At 38.5% G+C, this 23,619-nt stretch overlaps 1 pseudogene; it reads left to right on the forward strand.

Moving 5' to 3' along the window:
• The first annotated feature begins 17,031 nt into the window (after positions 1–17,031).
• On the forward strand, positions 17,032–23,232 carry LOC113724356 (DEAD-box ATP-dependent RNA helicase 28-like; annotated as a pseudogene).
• Positions 23,233–23,619: the final 387 nt, after the last annotated feature.

Consider the following 23,619-nt stretch of genomic DNA (forward strand, 5'->3'; position numbering starts at 1 on the left):
GGAGGCAATCATTTCTTGTGCCAGTAGAACATTCTCAGCAATATCGCGACCAGGGCAAAATGCGGATTGCTCCGGAGATATAATGCCTGGGAGACATCACTTATCTCTTGATGCACTATATGTATATACGAATACATGAGAAACATGTGATCCAATAACAATAAAAAAAAAATTGCCAAAAAATCTAATTAAAAAGGAATTATAATCTTTTTGAATGTAATAATGGTAAAAAATACGTTGTAAAACTGAATTGAAAAAGAGCTAGAATCTTAATGGTAAACAATCTGCCTAGTAACAAATCCAAAATATATCTTTTGAACCAGGCTCCAAGTATCTGCACATCTGCGGTCAAGGCTTCGTCATTCATGGTAGAAGTAAAATAAACAATGCTCACGCAAATGTATAGAGAGCAGCAACAATGGCCTAAAGATTGATTGGTCTCTTTACTTATTTGATTATTCCTTTGTTGTATTTGTTTTCTGTGAGAGTTCTATCATTTTCATCTGAATTATGTGTTTCTCGGATTATCAAGCTTTTGGTTTCAACAATATATCACACTATTAGATAACATCATCCTTAATTTTTATAATATAATATAAGGTTTGGTTCTAACATCATCCTTAATTTGTATCCCAAGATTGCTATTTTTATATTTCCTTTCCTTTTTTTATTCTTTTTTCCCTTTCTTTTACTCAATCTTAGGAATTAAGCATTCTGAAATTCAAATCCCATGTCTACTCATTTTTTTAGCTAACAAATTTTTTATAAATAGTTATTAATTAGTAGTTATTGATAAGGCTGCTGGAATTAACTCTCCAGAATTCAAATGCCATGCTTACTTTTTATTTTATTTTTGGTACTAGCAATATTTGGTGTTTTCTTTCCATCACATTGTTTCTTTCTTCTTTTTTTTAAAGTGGTTATTTTTTTAATACTTTCTGATAATGTCACATAAATTAGCTAACTTGACATCGAATCCAATGCCAATTTTTTTTCTTTTTTTTACTTACAATATTTGTTATTTTCCTAGGGTTTTAGTTTCTTTATACTAATAATAATATTACTATAGTAGATTATGGAATAGTGCTGTTGTGTTTAATAAATTGTTATTAATTAGTAGTTATTGATAAGGCTGTAGGAATTAAGTTTCCTAAATTCAAATCCCATGCTTACATTTTTTTATACTAACGATATTTTTTCACTTAAAGTAATTTTCCCAAAGTTGCCGTTTTTTTGCAACAATAATAATACTATTATTATAGTAGAATATAAAATTGTGTTGTTACGTTGTTTTTTCCCTTTTTCTTTATTAGTAGCTAATTAATGAAAAATAACGCTGTAGAAATTAAGTATTTCTAGGGAAAGAAAAACACTTGCCGATTTCTTTTTTTTTTAACTACAGTATTTTCTTTTTTTACAAGGTTGTTGCTTTTTTATAATAATGTTATTATTATAATAGAGTATCCTTTTCCCTTTTTCCCCTTCTTTTATTCTCTTTTTTTACCCAAAGGTTTCTTTTTTTTTTAAGTAGTTACTAATTAGTAGCTATTGATGCGGCAACGTGAACTGAGTATCCTGATGCAAGAAAACATAATACTATTCTTCTTTCTGTTATGTGAACAACTAATTAAATACTTTAAAAAGTCTTTATATAATAAGCCGATAGAATGTGGATTTAGTATATATGGGTGTAAATTTAGTCCTTCCCTTATAGTTCTTTCAAACAAAATTTAGAAATTAAATATAAATCAAATATCCAATTATTCTGACCCACACAATATACATATGTGCATAACCAAATACGCATATTAGTAAATCCAAATATATATTACAAAATAACTAATCCAATTTTTATACCTCATTTCAACAAATGATTTAATAAGTATCTCCATCCAAAAAATAATATCCACACAGATGAATTTGCATCCTTTTTAATGAAACTCCTTCTTAACCATTACTCTGCCCATTCACTCTTTTTTTTTATTATGACACTATACTAGGGATGTACGCGAGTCGAGCCAATATCGAGCAGCTTGCAAATAGCTCGGTCAACGACTTGGCTTGAACTCGGTCAAATCGAGTTCGAGTCGAGTCTCGAGCTACTCTAGTATATTGTCGAGTCGAGTTCGAGTCAGCAATTTGAGACTTAAGGCTCGACGAGTAGCTCGTCGAGTCAGATATATTTAATTAATATATATAATTTAAATAATATATATGTATTATAATTATAAAATGACCGTTATGGATATAATTTATACTGAATTTACAAGATACTCTTCTTTATAATAAAATTTCATAAGGGCAGAAAAGTAATAACATAATTGTAAAAGACCTAAAAAGAAAAAATGTTGGGAAAAAGCAAAGAAAAGCTTCAGACTTTAGTTTCTCTTCCTCCCTTCTTCTCTGTTCGAACGAGTGACTTCTAAACCTACCTTCGTTACTCTCAATCTCTCACTCGTCGCCGACGCCGTTGCTCGCCACATCTGTCAGCCGCCATCGCCATCGCTTTTCTGGTTACTGGTATGTCTGCCTATGCTCTAATGTGCATTTCCAGTTCTATTTCCATTTTTCCCTTCATTCATCTTCTCTTCCCTCCCTCTCTCTCTCTCTCTCTCTCTCTCTCTATGGCATTATGGGTGTGGGGACTGGGGACGGGGAATGGGAAGTAGTAGTATGATTGATTACTGGGTTTGGGAGTAAACCCAGAAGCATATTAAATTTGTTTTCCTGTCAGCCTCCATCGCCATTTGGATCTGATGAAACACTTCTGCTTTAATTTGTTTTCCTTTTTTGTCTTTTTTTGGCCTTTTTTATTAGGCATGCGTAAGTGTAACAATGAATACGAAAGCTGTGTGGAATTTTTTTGCCTCTTTTTTGTCTTCCGCATTTGAATGGTATGTTGTGTGGAATTTTTCGTAAAAATGCCACGCAATTGGCTAAAGTAGGACACGGTTCTACTAAATTGGACTTCAACTGAATTGGTAACCTTTGTCAAAAGTGGTAAATTACTCACAACCCTTTTTTTCAAAAAAAAAAAAAAAGAATTTGAAAACACACTCCATCATCTTCACATGGCTCTAGAATCTAATTATTGCTCTCTTTGTGCTAAAGAATAAATTCTAACTTCTAAGAGCAGATTTCTAAAACCCCAAAATAAAATTTGTAAATCATAGATATAAGGTGTAGCCTGTCAATCCTGGATGTTAAAAAGAAAGAAGGAAGAACAATTTGAGTATTCGGTGGTAGTCTGGATTTAATGACTTGATATGGAGAGTTAAACAAGCACCACTAGAATTGTTGAGTGTAATTTGTTAGAAATGCCATTAAAACAAAACACACTCTGTATAATTCCACTAAACTCCACAAACTTCATTCCACTTTGTACAATTCCTCTAAAGTCCCTAGATCACTTACATTAAGAGACTAAAGCTCAAAAAGCTTGATTAGGCTCGACTTGATAAGGTTTGACTAAAGGTCGAGCCTTATCGAGTCGAGTCTCGAACTTAAAAGAATTTTCTCGAGTCAAGCCTCGAGTTACGATTTTTAGGCTTGGTGAAGCTCAAGCCAAACTCGAGTCTAGGTACATATAGGTCGAGTCGAGCTCGAGTATAGCACTACTCGAGCTCGATTTGGCTCGAATACATCCCTACACTATACCGCTGCAGTTCCATGTATTAGCCCTAAAGATTTGATACCCTATTTATTATATATTTAATAATTATACCACCTTAGTTGCATTCATTATACATAGGGGTGCAAACGAATCGAGCTACTCGCGAGCAGCTCGGTGTTAGGACATGGATTAGTTGCAATAAATGCTCAAATTGGGCATAAATCAATTGAAGTCAAACGGTGTCGTTTGGGTTAGTAGTTAGTTAAGTCGGTTAATTAGCAATTTGCAGGTTGTTAGGATTAGTTATAAAAGGGGACCCATGCATGTGAAGAAGACAGTTTTTGGGTAATAACAAATTCCATCTCAATTTCCTCTGATTCTCTCTCCTTCTTCTCGCTTCCTCTGAATGCTCAAATTGGGCATAAATCAATTGAAGTCAAACGGTGCGTTTGGGTTAGTAGTTAGTTAAGTCGGTTAATTAGCAATTTATAGGTTGTTAGGATTAGTTATAAAAGGGGACCCACGCATGTGAAGAAGACAGTTCTTGGGTAATAACAAATTCCATCTCAATTTCCTTTGATTCTCTCTCCTTCTTCTCGCTTCCTCTGATTCTTCCTTTTCTCCTCTTTTTTCAATTCGTTTCCCAAATTCAACTCTAATCAGTAACTCCAATTCAGGCCATTGTGCTTGAGTTCCTGACAAATTGGTATCAAGAGCAAGAAGATCCTAGGAACATACCATTAGCAATGGCAGAAGGCACTAGATTCCGGTCATTGGAGGAGCAAGTAAGGAAACAAGAAATCAAGCTGTAGGAATTGATAGAATCTCTCCATGCATCACAGTCAGAGCAGCAACAAATTAAGAAGGATCTGATACAAGAACTAGAAGAGAGTAGCAAATGGATGGAAAGCCTGCTAACAGGAATGGAGCAGAATCTCTACAGACTTCTAGAGCAAAAGCTGAACAATCTTCTGCTAAGGACCCCTCCTATGAAGGAGAAGACTACCGAAGGGGATGGAAGAGTGCCAGTAGATCATACGCCACTTTTAACAACTCCACCAGCTCTCCACAGGATACAAACAGAAGGCGAAGCTCAAAAACTTTTCAAGAAGGACTGGAGTAAGTTTCAGATCCCAAATCCTCCCAAAATTGACTTACACTTGTTTTCTGGAGAACATCCTAGAGATTGGTTGAGAAAATGTAATAAATACTTCTTGAACTATCAAGTTCCAAACGAGCATAAAGTTGAAATCATTGAAATGTACTTGGAAGGAAAAACTGACAAATGGTTTCAAGGTATAAGAATTGAGAAACCTGGACTAGATTGGGAGGAATTTGAAGATCTGTTATGTAGGAGGTTTAATGATAGGATGTGTAAGGACATAGTGGAGGAATTCAATAAACTACAACAAGTAGGTAGTATTGAAGACTATCAGGAGAGATTTGAGGAATTGAAACCTCTGATGATGATCAAAAATAAAAACCTGGATGAAAGCTATTTCATTTCTAGTTTTATAAGTGGACCTAAGAAAGAAATTAAGCTTGTAGTTAGGATGTTGAAGCCTACTACACTATCTGAAGCCTTTGAGCTGTCTCAATGGCAAGAACAAGCCATAAGAATCCAGAGCAAAGGGCCTAAAGAGAACACCAGATCATTGGGAGAAAACAGATTTGGTATAACAAGGAGTACTACTACTTCTGTGGGAACAAATTCTTACAATGTCCCTACCACTAATAATTTTAAGCACTCTAAGTTCAAGAGTTCACCAGGGGATACCAGAGAGCCAAAAAGGATATCTGCTCAAGAGTTACAGTATAGGAGGAGTAATGGTTTGTGTTTCAAATGTGGAGAAAAGTATGGGATAGGACATCAGTGCAAAGTGGGATACACAAATTGTATGATACTGGAAGACGAGGATGATGCTGCATTTGAGGATGTACTTGGAGAACAAGATGAGTAGACTGGGAATCCTGGACAGACCATGGAGATGTCACTGCATGCCTTATCTGAGGCTTTAAAAAGGAAAGCTATTACACTCACAGGTGTCCTGGATGGAGAGGAAGTACTGATATTAGTGGACACTGGGAGCTCAGACAGCTATATTAGTAGTGAGCTAGTAATTGGAATGGACATAAGCTATCAGTGGGTGGATCAACCTTTTTCTGTCATCATGGGAAATGGATCAAGTGTCACCAGCAATGTATATGCAAAAGGGTGAATTGGAGGATTAATCAACACAACTTCTGTTATGACCTCAAAGTGATGGAACTGGAAGGTTGGGACATAATCCTAGGAGTGGATTGGATGACACACTTCAGTCCCATCACATTCAACTTCCAACAACTCAGGATATCTCTGCACCATGAGGGAGATGAAATCCACTTACATGGCCAAGCAGATAACTGTGATGTGGACTTGATCAGAGGCAAAGATTTAAGAACATTTATAGAGTACAAGAGGCAGATGTGTATGGCTATGAGTGGCAAATAGGACAAGGACAGAGAGGGGGAGTTAGAACCTACACCCCAGGAGGTAGAGGCTCTGCTACAAGAGTATAAGGATGTATTCCAGACTCCTAACTCACTGCCTCCAAGTAGGAGTGTGGATCATGAGATACCTCTCAAACCAGAGGCTCAGCCCTTCAAACTGAAACCTTACAGATATCCTCATTGCCACAAGGAGGAGATAGAGAGACAGGTTGCTGATATGTTGCAGAAAGGCATTGTCAAGCATAGTAACAGCCCTTTTGTCTCCCCTGTGCTGCTGGTCAAGAAGAAGGAAGGCACTTGGAGATTTTGTGTGGACTACAGAAAACTGAATGAGATCACTGTCAAGGACAGATTTCCAATACCCAACGTGGATGAATTGCTGGATGAGTTGTCAGGAGTTGTGTATAAAACCAAGTTGGATTTGACTGCAGGGTATCACCAAATCAGAGTGAAGCCACAGGACAGCTTTAAAACAGCTTTCCAAACTCATTGTGGGTATTTTGAATTCTTGGTAATGCCTTTTGGCCTCACCAACGCCCCTGCAACTTTCCAGTCACTAATGAATCAAGTGTTCCAATCGTAGCTGAGGAAGTTTGTCTTAGTATTCTTTGATGATATCCTGGTCTACAGTGCCACACTGGAAGATCATGTTCATCATCTAAGAACTGTGCTGGAACTTCTGAGAGGACATCAACTATATGTGAAGAAATCCAAGTGTGCATTTGCTCAGAAACAAGTTGACTACCTAGGACACACTATTACTGATAAGGGGGCCAGTATGGATAATTCTAAGGTCCAGAGCATCTCACAATGGCCAGTACCAAGATCTATCAAGGAATTGAGGGGGTTCCTGGGACTTACTGTCTACTATAGGAGATTTATTAAACAGTATGGACTGGTATGCAAACCACTGACTCAGCTACTTAGAAAAGATAATTTTAAGTGGAACCCCCAGGCACAAACTGCATTTGATCTTCTTAAGGAGCTCATGTGCACAGCTCCTGTTCTTAAGCTGCTAGACTTCAAGCAGGCCTTTGTGATAGAAACAGATGCCAGTGGAGGGGGCATTGGAGCAGTTCTGATGCAGGAAGGACACCCCATAGCTTTTCTAAGCAAGGCACTGTTAGCAAGGAACCTAGGCTTATCAGTTTATGAGAAAGAGCTACTTGCCTTGGTAATGGCAGTTACCAAGTGGAGGCATTACTTGGTTGGCAATCACTTCATTATTAGGACTGACCACCAGTCCTTGAAGTACCTACTGGATCAGAAGCTGAACATTGCTCTTCAGCACAAATGGATGACCAAGTTGATAGGTTTAGATTATGAGATACAGTACAAGAAAGGTACTGAGAATCAAGTAGCAGATGCACTATCAAGGAGACCTGATCATGATCCCAGCTTCCCACTACACTCCTGCCTAGCCATCACTACTGTTAGACCTGGATCGATTGAAGAATTGCAGAAGAGCTATGAGACTGATAACCAGTGTCAGGATATCATAGCTTAGATATCATTGGATCCCAACTCACACTCTGACTATAAGTGGGCTGATGGAGTACTTAGATATCAAGGCAAGATCTATATTGGGAATTCCAGTGACATTAGAAGACAGGTCATTCAGGTCCTACATGCTTCAGCCTTAGGGGGACATTCTGGTCAGAGAAATTGTTGGCAGAAGGTAAAGAGTCTGTTCTACTAGTCAGGAATGAAGGAAGAGGTGGTGGCATTCGTACAGAACTATGACATATGCCAGAGAAATAAATCTGAGCATGTTCCCTACCCTGGACTGCTTGTGAGGCCCCAGTCCGTTCGTAAGTCGACATTAGGGTTATTTGATATTCGGTATAGAAAAATCAGGGTTTTATGGCTAGGAAGGAAACCCTAATTCGGTTAAGTTTGAAAATCCTAGTTTACGTATTATGATTATTAGGTTCAAAATAGTTTATATTCGGTATTCTAGTGTGTGCCTTGACCTAGGTAAATATAGGATTTGTTTTAATTACAAAGGTTTAGTAAGTTTGAATGATTAGCAAACCTCTAGTGTACGATATAGAAAGCTTAAGTGGAGTTTTATTTATTGCCCGTCTTTTTCCACATTTTCTTTATTAGAAAAGTTTCCCAGATAATTTTTATGAGTAATTATAGTTTTTAGATGATTTTTCTAGCCTTGGAGAGTTTTTGGAAAATTAAGGATAAACAACGGACGTGGGACCCACTAGTGCGAAAAGTTCGGAAAAAATTCGGCCAATTAGGTTAAATTCCGGATACTGTGTAAAATTTATCGGGTGTTAAGAGATAAGTAGAGTGTGTGAAATGATTGATGTGGGAGAGAAAAGAAAGAATAGGAATGCATTAATGAGGTGCCAAGTGTCATGGTATCATTGGATAGGATTTAAGAGTTACTATTCCAATTTTTGACTTTTTGACCAAAAGGTTAAATATCTTAAAAATTGCTCAAAATTCACTCATTTTTACTCCTCCATGGCCGGCTCTCTCAAGCTCAAGAAGGAAGAAAACTTCATCAATTTTCAAGCTTCCATTTGGTTCAATCTTCCAAAAACAAATACTTAAACTAGATTCCACTCCATAAAATTCCTCCCTTGGGTGCTAGTAGGTAGTTTAGTGAAGTTTGTTTGAAGAGCTAAGGTGTCCAACCTCTCTACCTCTCTTGTTTACTAGGTGAGTGGTGTGTGAATTCCCTCTTGCACTTAATGAAGCTTAAGTTATGCTTAGTAGTGGCTAAAGTGATGATATTTGTGATTTATTTCTTGATTTGAAGTGATTTGGTGAAGTTTTTATATTTTTGAGGAATTTTCTGGTTTAATATGAATGTGATGTTGTGGTCATCTATGATGGTTGATGATGAGGGGGAATGACTCTTGTAGGTGTGAATTAGTGATAATTGCAACCAATTTTGGGTTTGGATTGAATTGTGGAAAGTTAGGGTTTTATCACCCCTTATTCTGTCTGATTTTGGATCATAGGGTTAGAGGCCGAATTGGACTTTTCTTAAAACATGAAAGTTGTAGGTATTGATGTGTTGGAGGTGACTGTAAAATTTTAGGTCATTTGGATTAGTGTAGAGTGAGATATGTTGATTTTACTGTGGCTGTTCTGGGTTGATCAGGATGGCAGAACTGCGTTTGTATTTGGCTATTTTGACTGGAATTACTTTGGATTTGGATGTTGGTGTCTTCTGATGAAATATAGAGGAATTTCTTAGCTACCATATGCCTTTGGAATCAATGCATTTGGACTTGTATAGACTGGGTTGGACTCATTACAGTATTATGTGATTTGCAAACCTGTTTTGGTAATTCTGGTTTCGTATTTTGCATATTTGACCTAGTTGTGCTAGGATTTGGACTGATTGGCCTTCTACATTGTTGTAGCCCTGTTTCTTAGCTTCGAAATGGTGGGTCTTACACCCCCATCCGATAACCGTAGTGAATTTGGTGCCATTACCGCATATTGAGGTCAAATACGGTTTGTGATCCTGTTTTGCGATTCTGGTATAGTGTCTTGCATTTTTGACCTTGTTACATTCAAAATTGGACAAAGTTTCCTTCTTCAACATTGTATCCCCTTAAGTCCTGGATATTCCTGTAAATTTTCAGGTTAAACGGATTAGTATATCCTGAGCTATAAACGAAATACTCAGACCTGTTTTGACCGTCAAATTCTGTTACATTTTTTGGAAAGTTTATGACTGGAACTTTGGCTTCACATTTGACTGAGTTACAAGCTGTTTGGGCTTGCGGCCAAAACACCAAACTTATAGCCCTATATCAGAGCTTTCTAACGCCCTTGGAATTTCATGAATCGGATTTATAAAACCTGAGATATAGCCGAGCAAACAAGGCTTGCCTGTGAAAATGACCATTTTCTAGTCAGATCTGTTTTGGTCCTGATGACCAATTTTCGTTCCGAATTTGGATTGCCGACCTTCATGAAAGTTGTTCCATTTGGAATGAACTATCTAACTACCAATTTTCAGCTCTTTTGACCATGTGTAGCATAGAAAACAGTTTACACTCAAAACTGACTATTTGTGCATTGGCCAGATTTCGTAAGTGATTGTGTTTGGTTCATTTGGGACTGAAGCCTCCAGTTTCAGTTCTGGATGTCTTCATAACAGTTGTTGTTCATCCTTTAAGCTTCGATATGGCATCTCATACGCCTTAATCCGATATTCGTAGCTCAACTTATGAGTAAACTAGAAACGAGTGTCAAATCTGCCGTTTCCGCTAACGGCCGTTTCCGTTTCCGTCCGTCATATTTACGTGCGCGCGTGCCGTTTTTGCCGTTTTGCTTGTTTTAGGCACGATAGTAGCCGTTTGCGATATTATGTGACACAATCTTCTATTTCAGACGGTGGTGAGTTGGGCGGAACTGGTGGGGCCCACTACTAGCTGTTCATTTCGATCCGACTTCGTACTTTTGCTATTTCAGTTTCTGTGTAAGTATTCAGGCCAGTTTGGTATGTTTTCTTTACTATGTGTTTGAGATATGTGAAAAGGGTACTTAGGCGAGGGTGTACTTTATCGCACTCGACCTAAACCCTAATTTGAATGTATAATTGTACTTGGCATATGTATATGAACCTTTTGGAACCAAAACCCTTGAGCTTGTGGCTCGGGGCGACTTTCGAGTAAAGTTTGTGAAGTTTGCAAAGTTTATGAGTTCGTGGGCCCGATTTAAGACCTGTTTGGACTATTCGAGCCGGTTAGGGCTTGGTCGAAGTCAGTCCAACTTAGTCTGAGGTCACCAAGTTTGTAGGTTCATGTTATGAACCAATTTTGTGAATCCGGTTCACCGAGAAGGTGATCAAGTTTGTGACCCGAGCTTGTGACTCAAGCTCAAGTTTGTGATTTCGTTCGCCCGGGCAAGTTTGTGAGGTGACTGGCCAGTGAGGGTGATAAGGTGTCGGTGGGTGTACAAGTGAAGTTCTACGGACTATTATTTGCGGTCGACGGAGTGTCGGCAGGAGATCATACATGGCACATGAATTGGCTTTAGAGCCACCCGTATCCTTATTATATGATGTTGTTCTTTTCTGCTTTTGCTTTACTCTTATTGTGTAATTGTTGCTACGTGAATTTATGCTTTCGCCCCTGTTTACTTACTAAGCATTTAGCTTATCCCTTTTCTTTTGTTTTCCTTAGCAGGGGCCGACACGGGGATTTTGGCACTTACACTAGTGTAGTTAAGTTTGTTTGTAATAGTTGGACAGTTAGGATGTTTGTTTTTGTTTTGGTGGTTTGTATAAGGACCCTTCTTAGGGTCTATCTTCTGCTGGTTGTGGTTGTAGTACATTAGAGTGGTTTGACTCGAGACTTTTGAAGATGTAAATATAACTTTGCGATTGTATATATTGTATATAGTGCTCTTTCGATCTATCTCGTTTTATTGCTTTAAGTTTTGAGTCCTGGCGCGAGTTAGGCAGGCGGCCCGCCGATACCCTTGGGTTCGCCCTTGGGAGAAGTGGGGCCGTCACACTGCTGCAACCAATTACCATTCCTACACAAGCCTAGTCTCATATATCTATGGATTTTATTGAGAAATTGCCCAAATCACAGGGTTATGATACCATATTGGTAGTCATTGACAGGTTCACAAAGTTTGGCCACTTTATTATGCTCACTCATCCCTTCACAGCTAAGACAGTAGCTCAAAGTTTCCTGGATAACATATACAGACTGCATGGTCTGCCAGAATCCATCATTACTGACAGAGATAGGATCTTTACTAGTGGTTTTTGGAGAGAGCTGTTCAAGGTGATGGGAACAGAACTGCATTATTCATCATCCTATCATCCCCAATCTGATGGACAAAGTGAACGACTGAATCAGTGTGTGAAAACTTACCTAAGGTGCATGACTGGGGAAATGCCTTCTCAATGGAGTAAGTGGTTGGCAATGGCTGAGTGGTGGTACAACTCTACTTACCATTCCAGTCTTAAAATTACCCCATTTGAGGCATTGTTTGGATACAAACCAGTACCCCTACCTCTAGGTCCTTACTTGGAATCAGTGGTACCTGCAACTTCTGACATGATCCAGGAGAGGAACAGGATTGCCAATTGTATCAAGGATAACTTAGTTAAAGCTCAACAAAGAATGAAGTATTTTGTTGCCCAATACAGGACTGAAAGGGAGTTTGCTGTGGGCGATTGGGTGTTCCTGAAGCTACAGCCATACAGGCAACAAACGATTGTAGTCAGGAAGTGCCTCAAGTTGTCTGCCAAGTATTTTGGTCCCTTCCAGGTAGAAGAGAAGATTGGTTCAGTAGCCTACAAGCTGAAGCTACCTGCAGGCACCAAATTGCATCCTGTGCTCCATGTGTCATTGCTCAAGAAGAAGGTGGAGCCATTACAGAATAGTTCAACCAAACTGCCAAAGTTGGACACTCATGATCAATGCCCTTTGCAACCAGAAATCATTTTGAAAAGGAGGGTCATCTTGCGAGGAGGACAGCCTGTTGTACAATTCTTGATCAAATGGGATCAACTGGACTATGAAGAAGCTTCATGGGAGGACAAGTCTTTTATTGAACACCAGTTTCCCACATTCCAGACTTGAGGACAAGTTTGATCTTAAGCGGAGGGAAGTGTTAGGACATGGATTAGTTGTAATAAATGCTCAAATTGGGCATAAATCAATTGAAATCAAACGGTGTCGTTTGGGTTAGTAGTTAGTTAAGTCGGTTAATTAGCAATTTGCAGGTTGTTAGGATTAGTTATAAAAGGGGACCCATGCATGTGAAGAAGATAGTTTTTGGGTAATAACAAATTCTATCTCAATTTCCTCTGATTCTCTCTCCTTCTTCTCGCTTCCTCTGATTTTTCCTTTTCTCCTCTTTTTCCAATTTGTTTCCCAAATTCAACTCTAATCAGTAACTCCAATTCAGGCCATTGTGCTTGAGTTCCTGACACTCGGTCAACGCTCGACTCGAGCTCGGTCAATATCGAGCTCGAGTCGAACTCGAGCGGCCCGTTTATAACACGAGTCGAGCTTGAGTCATGTGTATGAAAGTTCGAGTGACTCGCGAGCCATAGGAAATTACATAAATATCCTACTTATATAACTAATTACTAAATTAGAAACTAGATAACAATTTCTCCAAGGACCAAGACAGTGGAGGACGGTGGACCCAAAGTCACAAACACATCTCCTTCTTCCCACTCGGCTGTTCTGCTGTCCGCATTCTTCTTTCCCCAAATCAAAAGCAAGCCCTAGCCGCCGCTACCACTGTCTTCAAGGCTCAAGCCACTTCTGCCACCACCACTGCCGGCCTTCAATTGAAGAGCCCTTTCTCTCCGATTCCCAGTTTGTTAGCCATTTCTGCCACCACTACTGCCGCCATTTTTCTCCGAATCCCAGTTAGAAGCTACGGTAGGCAAAGCGAACAATCTCCGACTCCCACCACTGCTAGGCCTGTCAACGAGTCGGGTCTAGACCCGGATCCGGACCGGATCCGTGAAATTATTGCTGGTATGGGTAGGGATTTAATTCCGTTTTCCGGATTCGAATCCAGATCCGTTTTATCAAACAAAAAAATGGGTCGGATATGGAATATAGTATTCCGGCCCGTATTAGATCCGGATCCGGATATAAATGAATTAATAATTTAAAAAATATATATTTACCAATATAATTTGATTAGGGTGATGTATTTAAATAAAGTCAATTTGATTTGTTTTCTTATTTGGTTTTTTCTTTGCATTAGTTAGAAATTAGTTTACAAATATATTTTTTTCTCATTTTTATTAGAAATTATAAATTTTGCTAAATTTGTTCGGGTAGACCCGATCCGGATTCGGAACATAGAATAAAAGACCCATCGGGTAAACGGGTCGGATCCGAGTCCGTATAGTAATTCGGGTCCGGATTCGGAATAATGAATTTCGGCCCGGACCCGACCCGTTAACAGCCCTAACCACTGCCGCCCTCTCCAACGCCCATTTCATCAGCTCCATTGGTGGAGGGCCTCGCGAACAGGCAAAGCGAACAGGTTGTCCTTTCTCTTCTTCTCTTATTAATTTCCTCTTTCCTGTTAATGGCGACCGAGCTTTCGTTAGAATTAGATCGCCTCTTCTTTCCCATTTCCGTCCCCAATTTCTCTCAATTTATTTAGAATTTATTTGGACTTTCTCATGTATTGAATTGTTTTCTATATCATGATCGGTGAATTAAGATTGTACTGATTATTGATTGGAAGAAGGCTTTCTGTCAATGTACTTTTTTCTCCTTATTTTTTTTGAATTTGGATATGTTATTATTATTAGGGACTATTTTTTGAAGATTGGTAAGAATATTGGGTTTCTTTTCTTAACTTCTTACATACATTTCCATGGAATATACCTTCTGTTTGATTGAAATACTTTTGGTTTGTAGTTTTTGATTGTTCACTTTTTATTTTCTCATTCTGGGGTAATTTTTAGCTTGTCCTGTTAGAAAATGCAATCTGGATTGCGTTTAAAAATTATGTGCTTAGTGATAGAAATTTTCGAGCCAATTCGAGCTCTTGTCGAGTTGAGTAAATCGAGCCTTATCGAGTCGAACTTGAGCCAGCTTCTTACTTATTTGAGTCGAGCTCAAGCTCGAGTGTAGAGTAATCGAGCCTGACTCGATAAGTTTAATGTTCGACTCGGCTTGTCTCGTTTGCACCCCTAATTATACAAAACGAAAAAATCCATAAATTACATGAATATCAACTCATTGTGGGCATCACTTAAATTGTTTGCGCACGGTGTTCTTCTGCTAGTTTAGCTAAAACCAAATGTTTTCAAACCCGGACCGGACCGGCCGATTCGACCGGTTCAACCGCGAACTGGCCGTGTGTTCGGTCCGGTTCATTGCTTATGTTGACCAAGATAAAAAACCGGTCAAAACCGTGAAAAATCATTAAAACCGTTAAAACCGGTTCGAACCTTGAACCGCGGTTTTTCATTTTTTGATCAAAATTGAAAATTCAGTCAATTTTGACCGTAATTATCTAAACCTAATCGGCTAATCTTCACTTCTTCAGTTCACTCTTCGCTTCGCCGCTTTGGTCCGCCGCTTCGGTCTTCCTTATGCTTCCTCTACAATTGCCGAAATTGCTTGCCGTCTCTAGCTCCTTCACCCTTAATCTGCTCCGTCTCTAGCTGGTCCATAGCAATCAGCAAAAAGGAAGCATGAAGTTTTTGTTTTTCTACTCACCGCACCGCTTCTAAGTTCTAAGCCAAAAAAAACTTCGGAGTCTGGAATCAATCACGGACAGTGATCTATGGAGCAACTCAATTCCCTTTGTTTCGATTCTCAGCTGCTACCCATCAATTCATCAACAGCTTTAGGGACAAAATTTATGATCGAGTCTTGTACAGCATTACCAGCACTGAAAGTGAACCTGCTGAGGTGAAACGTTTTCCCATTCTATTGCACTCCTGAAAGGCCTCAATCTTATACCAGGTTCGTTTATCCTTTTTCCCTTTTTTTTCCTTTCGTTGTTGATTACTGGGTTTTGGTTGCCCTTCCGTCCCCTCGGCCCTCTGTATATATACTGCTGTAATTTTTGGGCATATGATCCTTATTAACTTGTCATTGCAGCAGCAGCCTAAATGATTGTATTATAAGCTGATCAGCCTAAATCAAATTTTTTTTGGTTTGTTCTCAAATTAGATAAGCTGTCAGTCTGTTTGTCCTGCAATTTTCTTTTTTTTTACTCATTAGATAATTTGGTTGCCCTGCTGTTGAGTTGCGCCGCTGGTGAAACCGGAACTCAAGGGAGGTAGACTCCCACTCAGTTTTTGGCCGACAACCAAAAATGTCAGTTAATTGGTGGTCAAATTTTTGGCCACTCAGTCTATTCTATTGATGTCCGTTTCCTACCTTGGCCTTATGGTGATCGAAAATGTAGGAAACATACAAATTTAAGATAGGCTCTGAAACATGACTCACTGCTGTCTTTGAGGTAATGATTGGTGATGCATAATAGTCTAGTAAGGATTTGTACCAATTTAGATAGAAAGTTTCATGGTCATAAGTGGAAAAAGTTACATATGATGTCCTAGTAAAATCTTAATGTGATAAATAAGTTTCAATTTGTTTTTGAAGCAAAATAAATTATTCTAATCCTTTTGGACCTTCACTGCAAAAGCTACTTTGATCAATCATGCGTAAGCTTAACTTGGCTGACTGGCACAAAAACAGGGATCAATCTCAAGCTTTTTATTCATTATTCTTGAAGAACGGAAAAAGGAAGAAATGCATCTGCCGGTTTCTACTGCTTTTCTAATTCACTGTTTCACTACAAAGGAATACTCTCAAGGCCCAGTACTTCACTGCTAAATTCCACCAAAGGCTTGTTAGGCTGCTGGCCTGGCTACCATAAAGATCTTAAGTGCTTTTTGGGATGGAAGATTAAGAATTCGAATCGTTACAAAGAAGATTATAGAAGCCTCAGAAATTGGACTTGTTTGGACCTTTGATTGTTTTCTAGACTTGTATTGTTTTTTGTTAATTCTAATATTTAGACAATTGGACATGTAAGTTGGATAACTATGTTAATTGTGTGTGTGAATTATTGGATACTGCTCTTATGTTAATTGTAGTTTAGCATTTATATCTTATTTTGTGCATAGGTGTGTGTGTGTTTCCTGATCTGGGAAATTTGCATTTAGATTCAACTCTAATTCTGCTGTTCGTGGAGAGGCATGTAGATAGTACACTAACAGGAGATGCAAATTAGGATATATATATATGTATATGTATATGTATATGTATATGTATATGTATATGTATATATAATATATTATTTATTTATTTATTGAACCGGGGTTGAACCGGTCGGACCGGTTGAACCTCGACCCTTTCACTTCACCGGTTCACTTGATGGTCCGGGTTTTAAAACATTGGCTAAAACCCTCTAAGTCTCGTGCAGTGCAGCAAAAGGCAACTGCTGGTGTGTAAGGTCCAAAAAAGCAGCAGCTCCTCCTCCTCCTCCTGAAAGCTGAAATTGAGAATCCCCATAAGTCACCAAACACAACATCATCTCGCTAGTCACCACTCAATGGCTTCAGATTTCTTGTTTGAACCCCCGACCGATGAGGAAATCGAGTACGAGCACGACGATAGTAAGGACGACTCAGGCGAAGAAGACGGAGAAGCGGAAAACGACGCCATTAACGAGGAGGAAGACGAAATATCAATTTCTCCAGCTAAAAACAATAAAAAATCCAAGCACTCTCCCTGGGATTTCTCTTCCTACTCCCAGTCAGTTGTCGACGAGCATGCCCGCCGCTGCACCACTTCCATTGACTTCAAAATCTCCCAAGCCCTCCTCCAACAGCGATCCACCCCTGCCCCCTCCCCGCCTATCCCCACCTCTGACCTCGACCACGACCACGACCACGATCACGACTCCGATTCCCAACCTGACCGTCAAGTTAGTAGCTCTCAACCCCCCTTAATTTCTCATTTCATTTTTTCCTTTCTCCTTTTTCTTTTGGGTGGAATTGCCTTTTCGATAAACCTACCTAGACAGTAATTCTTCCTTTTCTTGTTCCTTCTTTTGAATGAGGCTAGTGGAATCTAATTCATTCCGGCTAATGCTCACCCCTACTTCAGTATTTAATCCCGGAAGTTACGCAATCCACCTTCACTTTTCTACTGATTGAATTGTCAAAATTTGTGTCATGTTATCAAGTTCATACATACACTATGATCTTGACACTTCCCTTATGGTATTATCTTGTAAACGTGATAAAAATACTTTTCCTTATTTTTTTTTTTGCTTTGTTTCTTGGGTTAAAACTGTAATATGTACTCCAAATAGTAACTAGTATGATTGAAAGGAAGCTAGAAAGTAATACTTTTTGTTAGTTTGTAACTGTCCCTATACCTAGGCATTTAAGTTGTTAAAAAACCTAAACTTGGGGGTATTTGTATTATTTTGGCTAATATAAAGTAAGAGAAGAGTGCCTGAAGCTAATGCTGGAGTGTCAAGATCATTAGCCTCTTTTTTTTTCAAATAATAATAATTTTTATGGGTTTAAAATTTAGGAGGACTATAGGGAGGAAGATGATGATGATATGGCTAATAGTAATGCTGTCAGTGATAAAAAACCATTCTTTGGGTCGGCGGAGGAAGTTTCCTACCACGCAAATTCATTTTTGGAGCTGCATCTTTCGAGGCCCTTACTTCGAGCTTGTGAAGCATTGGGCTATACCAAGCCCACACCAATTCAGGTTTCTGTTTCTTTTCCATTTTTTTCTTTTGATTTTTTAAATGTGACTTTAATTTGATGGATATATGATAAAGTCACGCATCCAGTAGTCTTATGTTTTTGTGAGATGATAAATATTTGAGGATCTTTTGTTGTAGGCTGCATGTATTCCGTTGGCATTAGCAGGCCGTGATATATGTGGAAGTGCAATAACAGGTTCAGGGAAGGTATATAATATAGATGGGGATATTTATGGGCTTTATTTCCTTATTTCTTTTAACCGATGTATGCTGGTTTTTTGCCATTATGATTGGAAGAAAAAGAGAGAGAATTTTTTTTTTTAAAGTTGGAAGTGGAATAACAGGTCCATGGAAGTTATATACAGATGGAGATGTTTCATGGGGTTTATTTGCTTATTGTTTCTTTTAACTGATGTATGCTGTATTTATGCCATTATGCTTGTAGAAATAAGAAAGAGATTAAAAAAATTGTACAAATAAGAAAGAGATATTAAAAAAATTAATTGCAGTTATTGGTATGTTTTCTTGTTTGACTTTGCTAATGCAGACGGCTGCCTTTGCCTTGCCAACACTGGAAAGGTTACATTTCCGTCCAAAGAATCGCCCTGCCACTAGAGTTCTAATTCTGACGCCAACAAGGGAGTTAGCTGTGCAGTAAGTTTTGAGATTAGGCTGTCAGTCGATTCACTTAAGTTTTGAGATTAGGCTGTCAGTCGATTCACTTGATTTGTCATATAAAATTAGAACAGTTTTATTCCATTTCCTGAATCATTCCCCATGATCTTAATTGTGTCTTTTCTTCTCCTCAATAAAACTCTTTCTTTCTTTTCAAAGTCAACCGAAATATGTTAATGATGATAAAAGTGGTGCATTGACTTCTCTGCTCAGGTTTATGTTTGAATTATATTTAATTGATTGGCTAATTTTTATTCAACCTTTTGAATCAGGGTCCACAACATGATAGAAAAGCTTGCTCAATTCATGACAGATATTAGATGTTGTCTGGTGGTTGTGGGCTTTCATTGAAGGTTTGTTGTTTATCATGCTTGCTTTGCAAGAGAACTATGCCATCTCATCTTGTGCTTTTTTATCATTCATTTTCACTTTGCTGCATCTTTTAAATGTAGTTGTATTGACTGCCAGATAAACGCTCTTTAGTTCGTTTTCAGTTCTCCCATATCTTTTGGCTTGTACGATGCTAGTCAATGCCTTCTTTACTTCCTTTTTCTCCCCACTGCCTTTGCTTCTAGAATTAGAGTGGATTTTGAGCTGAATTTGGTTCTACATATGAGTAAGCTTAAAACATTGTCAAGCTTCACATTAGTTTGGAGTTAGATGGAAAGGTGGCATGCTACTAGTGAATAGGAGTTAGGCATTTGTATCACATAATAGGTAATAGTTGGAACTTGGTTGCATTTGTTTGCAAATACGAATTGGGTAGAGTATGCAGAACTTCCTCCCTTCTGCCCCCTAAATGCTGAAAAGGAAAAGTAGAAGAAACAGTTGCCCAGGGTTGAAGTTAATTTTCTTCTGTAGGGACTGGTGGTACATATTTGGGAATTTTGTTAGTCTCAGTTTCTATTTAAAAAATGCATGGAGGTACCAGATCATGGTAGTTCCTCATGTGATTACATTATCTAACTATTAGTGTTTTTTCAAGGACTTTACTTTGACACTACTGATGGTTTATCATACCTTGTCTACTCATAGCATTTGGTTGTCTACCAGAGAAAGTTTGCTAACCTTGAGCAATTTTCAGACGCAAGAGGCAGCTTTGAGGTCCAAGCCGGATATAGTTGTTGCTACTCCAGGACGTATGATAGATCATCTCCGGAATTCTCTGTCCATAGATTTGGATGAGCTTGCTGTTTTGATCCTTGATGAAACGGATCGTCTCCTGGAGTTAGGATTCAGTGCTGAAATTCGTGAGCTGGTATGTTTGACGACTGTCTTTTTCCTTGTATGGAGAATGGGCATTTTTAGGAAGTTTTGCAATGAGAATCCATTTTACTTTAACTCCTCTAATATTTTTCTTTTCTTTCAATCGTTTTTAATAATCCCTTCTGTGGTTGTTTTTGTACTTTGGGTGTGCTTTCTTTAAGTGATTATTGGAGGGCTTGTCTCAGGTAAGACTGTGTCCTAAACGTAGATAGACCATGCTATTTTCAGCTACCATGACAGAGGAAGTTGATGAGCTTATCAAGCTATCCTTGAACAAACCTCTGCGACTTTCAGCCGATCCATCCACAAAAAGGCCAGCAACTTTAACTAAAGAGTAAGTCATCCCAGAGATGCTTTGGCACTTAGCAGCTTATGCTGATGGCAAAGGGTTCTCAGAGCCTTGTATTTTTATTGTGTACTACATCGCTATTCATTTTCTTCACCATGTCAACTGGTTTTCTGAAAAACTTGGTTTTCTTTAGACATTGCGAATTTATTATCCTGTTCTGCATTTATGTAGGGTGGTTAGGATACGCCAGATGCGTGAAGGGAATCAGGAGGCAGTACTTCTTGCTCTGTGCTCTAGGACATTCACATCTAAAGTCATTATTTTCAGGTTTCCGCAGATAAAGTGATATGAGTTCATTCATTAAATTTTTGTTCGACTCCTGATGTATAAGTATGGTTGATAAATAGGTTATTTGAGTGTATGTTTTATGTTTACATCATCCATGTTATGAGTTCAGATAATTGAGAACCTTCCAAGTCTTAACACTGGTTAGTGTTGATTTAAGTCTACATTTTCTCAGAAATTTCATTTTCATGTGGCAGTGGGACAAAGCAGGCTGCTCATCGGTTGAAAATTTTGTTTGGGTTGGCTGGCTTAAAAGCTGCTGAGCTTCATGGAAATCTGACCCAGGCTCAACGCCTAGACGTGAGACTTTGCATCCTGCATCCTGTTTTAAAAATTAAAGTAGGTTACTTTGTAACTGTTCAGCTAGCATATTCTCATTGGTACTTTTTCTGTAGGCTTTGGAACTTTTTCGGAAGCAACAAGTGGATTTTCTGATTGCAACTGATGTTGCTGCTCGAGTAAGATAATTAGTCCATCTTTTGTAGGGTTTTATTTTAGCATTGCTTTCAATTCTTTATTCTGTCTATATTGTACAGTCTGAAAACTCGGCAGCGCAGTTAAAACACAAATTTAAAATATCACATGCTTATGGCCTAACTTCTTTTCTTTTTTTAGGGACTTGACATTATTGGAGTCCAAACAGTTGTCAATTTTGCATGTCCTCGCGACCTTACAAGGTTTGTAATATTGGTCCCCCCAAAAAATTGCTTGGAGTTACATGATTTCAGTTGTTTTGCTCTTCTTGATTCCGTATTTGTATGCAGCCATATGCAGTTTCTTCTATGCATATGTTGTTCTTTGGAGCCTTCCCTGGTCTCTGAGAATTGAATTTCTTTGGAGTGATTGTATCTTTGAATTCTGTCGGTTCTGTTAATTTTTTCTTCTTAATTTTATTTCCAGTTATGTTCATCGAGTCGGTCGTACAGCAAGAGCTGGTAGGGAAGGGTATGCTGTTACTTTTGTGACTGACAATGATCGGTCTCTTCTGAAAGCCATTGTAAGAGCCTCATCTTCATTTTGCAGAGTTGCAATTGTAGAATGCTTTGCATTTTGTGCATGTTTGTGATTTTTATGCTTCAATGAGAAGGTGTTCTAGTGATTGGTAATTGTATTTTAACTTAATATGATATTGCTATGCTCCATTACATCTAGTGACGGGGGAAATTTCTATGATTGAAACTCAATATTGCACTACAAGTCAGAAACATTTTGGATTTTGGTCATGTCCACAAGCCACACTTTTCTAAAGGCAAAAAGGTAAAATGGTTTTGAGATCTTGCCTGCAAATAGCTGGTTTTGGCTGTGATTCTTTTGTCTGCAATGTGATGCCATCTCGGACTGCAACATACCTGCTGATACCTCTCAAGCTTCTAGCCACTAATTTGAGTAATTTCATGGTTCTTAAGATTTTTATAACTCTATATTAACGTTAAGCCTTTCCCCCTAGATTGACACCCTGCTGCATTTTTGAATGAGAAATATGCCAATCAATCAGTGTTGGTCCTTGTGAATGAATCACTACATGAGAAGTTCATTTCAGATGATTTTGGTGGTGCAACAGGGTGTTCTTTTTTTTTTTACCCCTCCTTTTTCTTTAGTAGTTTAGACCTGAAAGAGAAGGATGTTTATGCTGGTAAATGTAAATGTGATACATTCTGGCAGGTTAAAAGAGCTGGGTCCAGGTTGAAGAGCCGAATTGTGGCAGAGCAGTCCACAACTAAGTGGTCTCAAATGATTGAGCAAATGGAAGACCAAGTTGCCGAAATTCTTCAGGAAGAGAGGTTTCTCAATATTCTAACACTAACCTGTATTTTATTGAACTTGTGCCTTTTGTTTCAACATCAATTTGGTTTTTGCAGGGAAGAAATGGCTTTGAGAAAAGCAGAAATGGAAGCCGCTAAGGTTAATCACCTTTCCTTTCTTCTAGTTTCCATTTTGATATTTATGAGAACAACTTGCTTGTTCGTGGTATATTTTGTGAAACAGTTGACTTGAAAGTAGACAATTCTTTATTCTGGCACCAGCATCATCTGAAAACTGGTGTGACTTGTTTCCATGGCACTTGCATTGTTGCCTGCTGGAACTAGACACATATCTTTTGTGGTATCATTTTGACAAATATTAACAGGAATTCCTCAATGCATTGCAGGCTGAAAACATGATTGCGCATAAAGATGAAATTTACTCACGCCCTAAAAGAACTTGGTTTGCTACTGAAAAGGAGAAAAAGCTTGTTGCAAAGGCGGCCAAGGTAAGTTTCAACTTTCCATGGGGATACTATGGAAATATGAATCTAATTTATAGTGCAGTTGGAAGTTGGGAGTAGTCATGATGTGCAATTAACTTGGAATAGGTATGTAATAGTGATGGTCAGGGTGATTACTTGCAAATTGTTCCGAAGAGAAATGAATTTGAATTTTGAAATTGAAATAATATGAAGGGTTGCGTCCGAAACGAGGGGTGAGAATGAACTGAATGACACAAAGGACTTCCTTATAAGACGCAATTTTTGAGTGTCGGACGGTCGAACGAAGTAAAGCGTCCGACATGACCGTCCGAACCAGAACTTTCTGAAAAAAATGATCAAGAACACTGTCGGACGTCCGTTCTAACACATCGAACGTCCGATAAAAAGTGACCAGAGAATTTTTAGAGTATTTTTTCTGAAACGCCCAATTTTGTTCTCAAAGACACAAATTGATCCAGTGGTAAG

This window comes from Coffea arabica, chromosome 2c (assembly GCF_036785885.1).
Source record: "Coffea arabica cultivar ET-39 chromosome 2c, Coffea Arabica ET-39 HiFi, whole genome shotgun sequence".
NCBI lineage: Eukaryota > Viridiplantae > Streptophyta > Magnoliopsida > Gentianales > Rubiaceae > Coffea > Coffea arabica.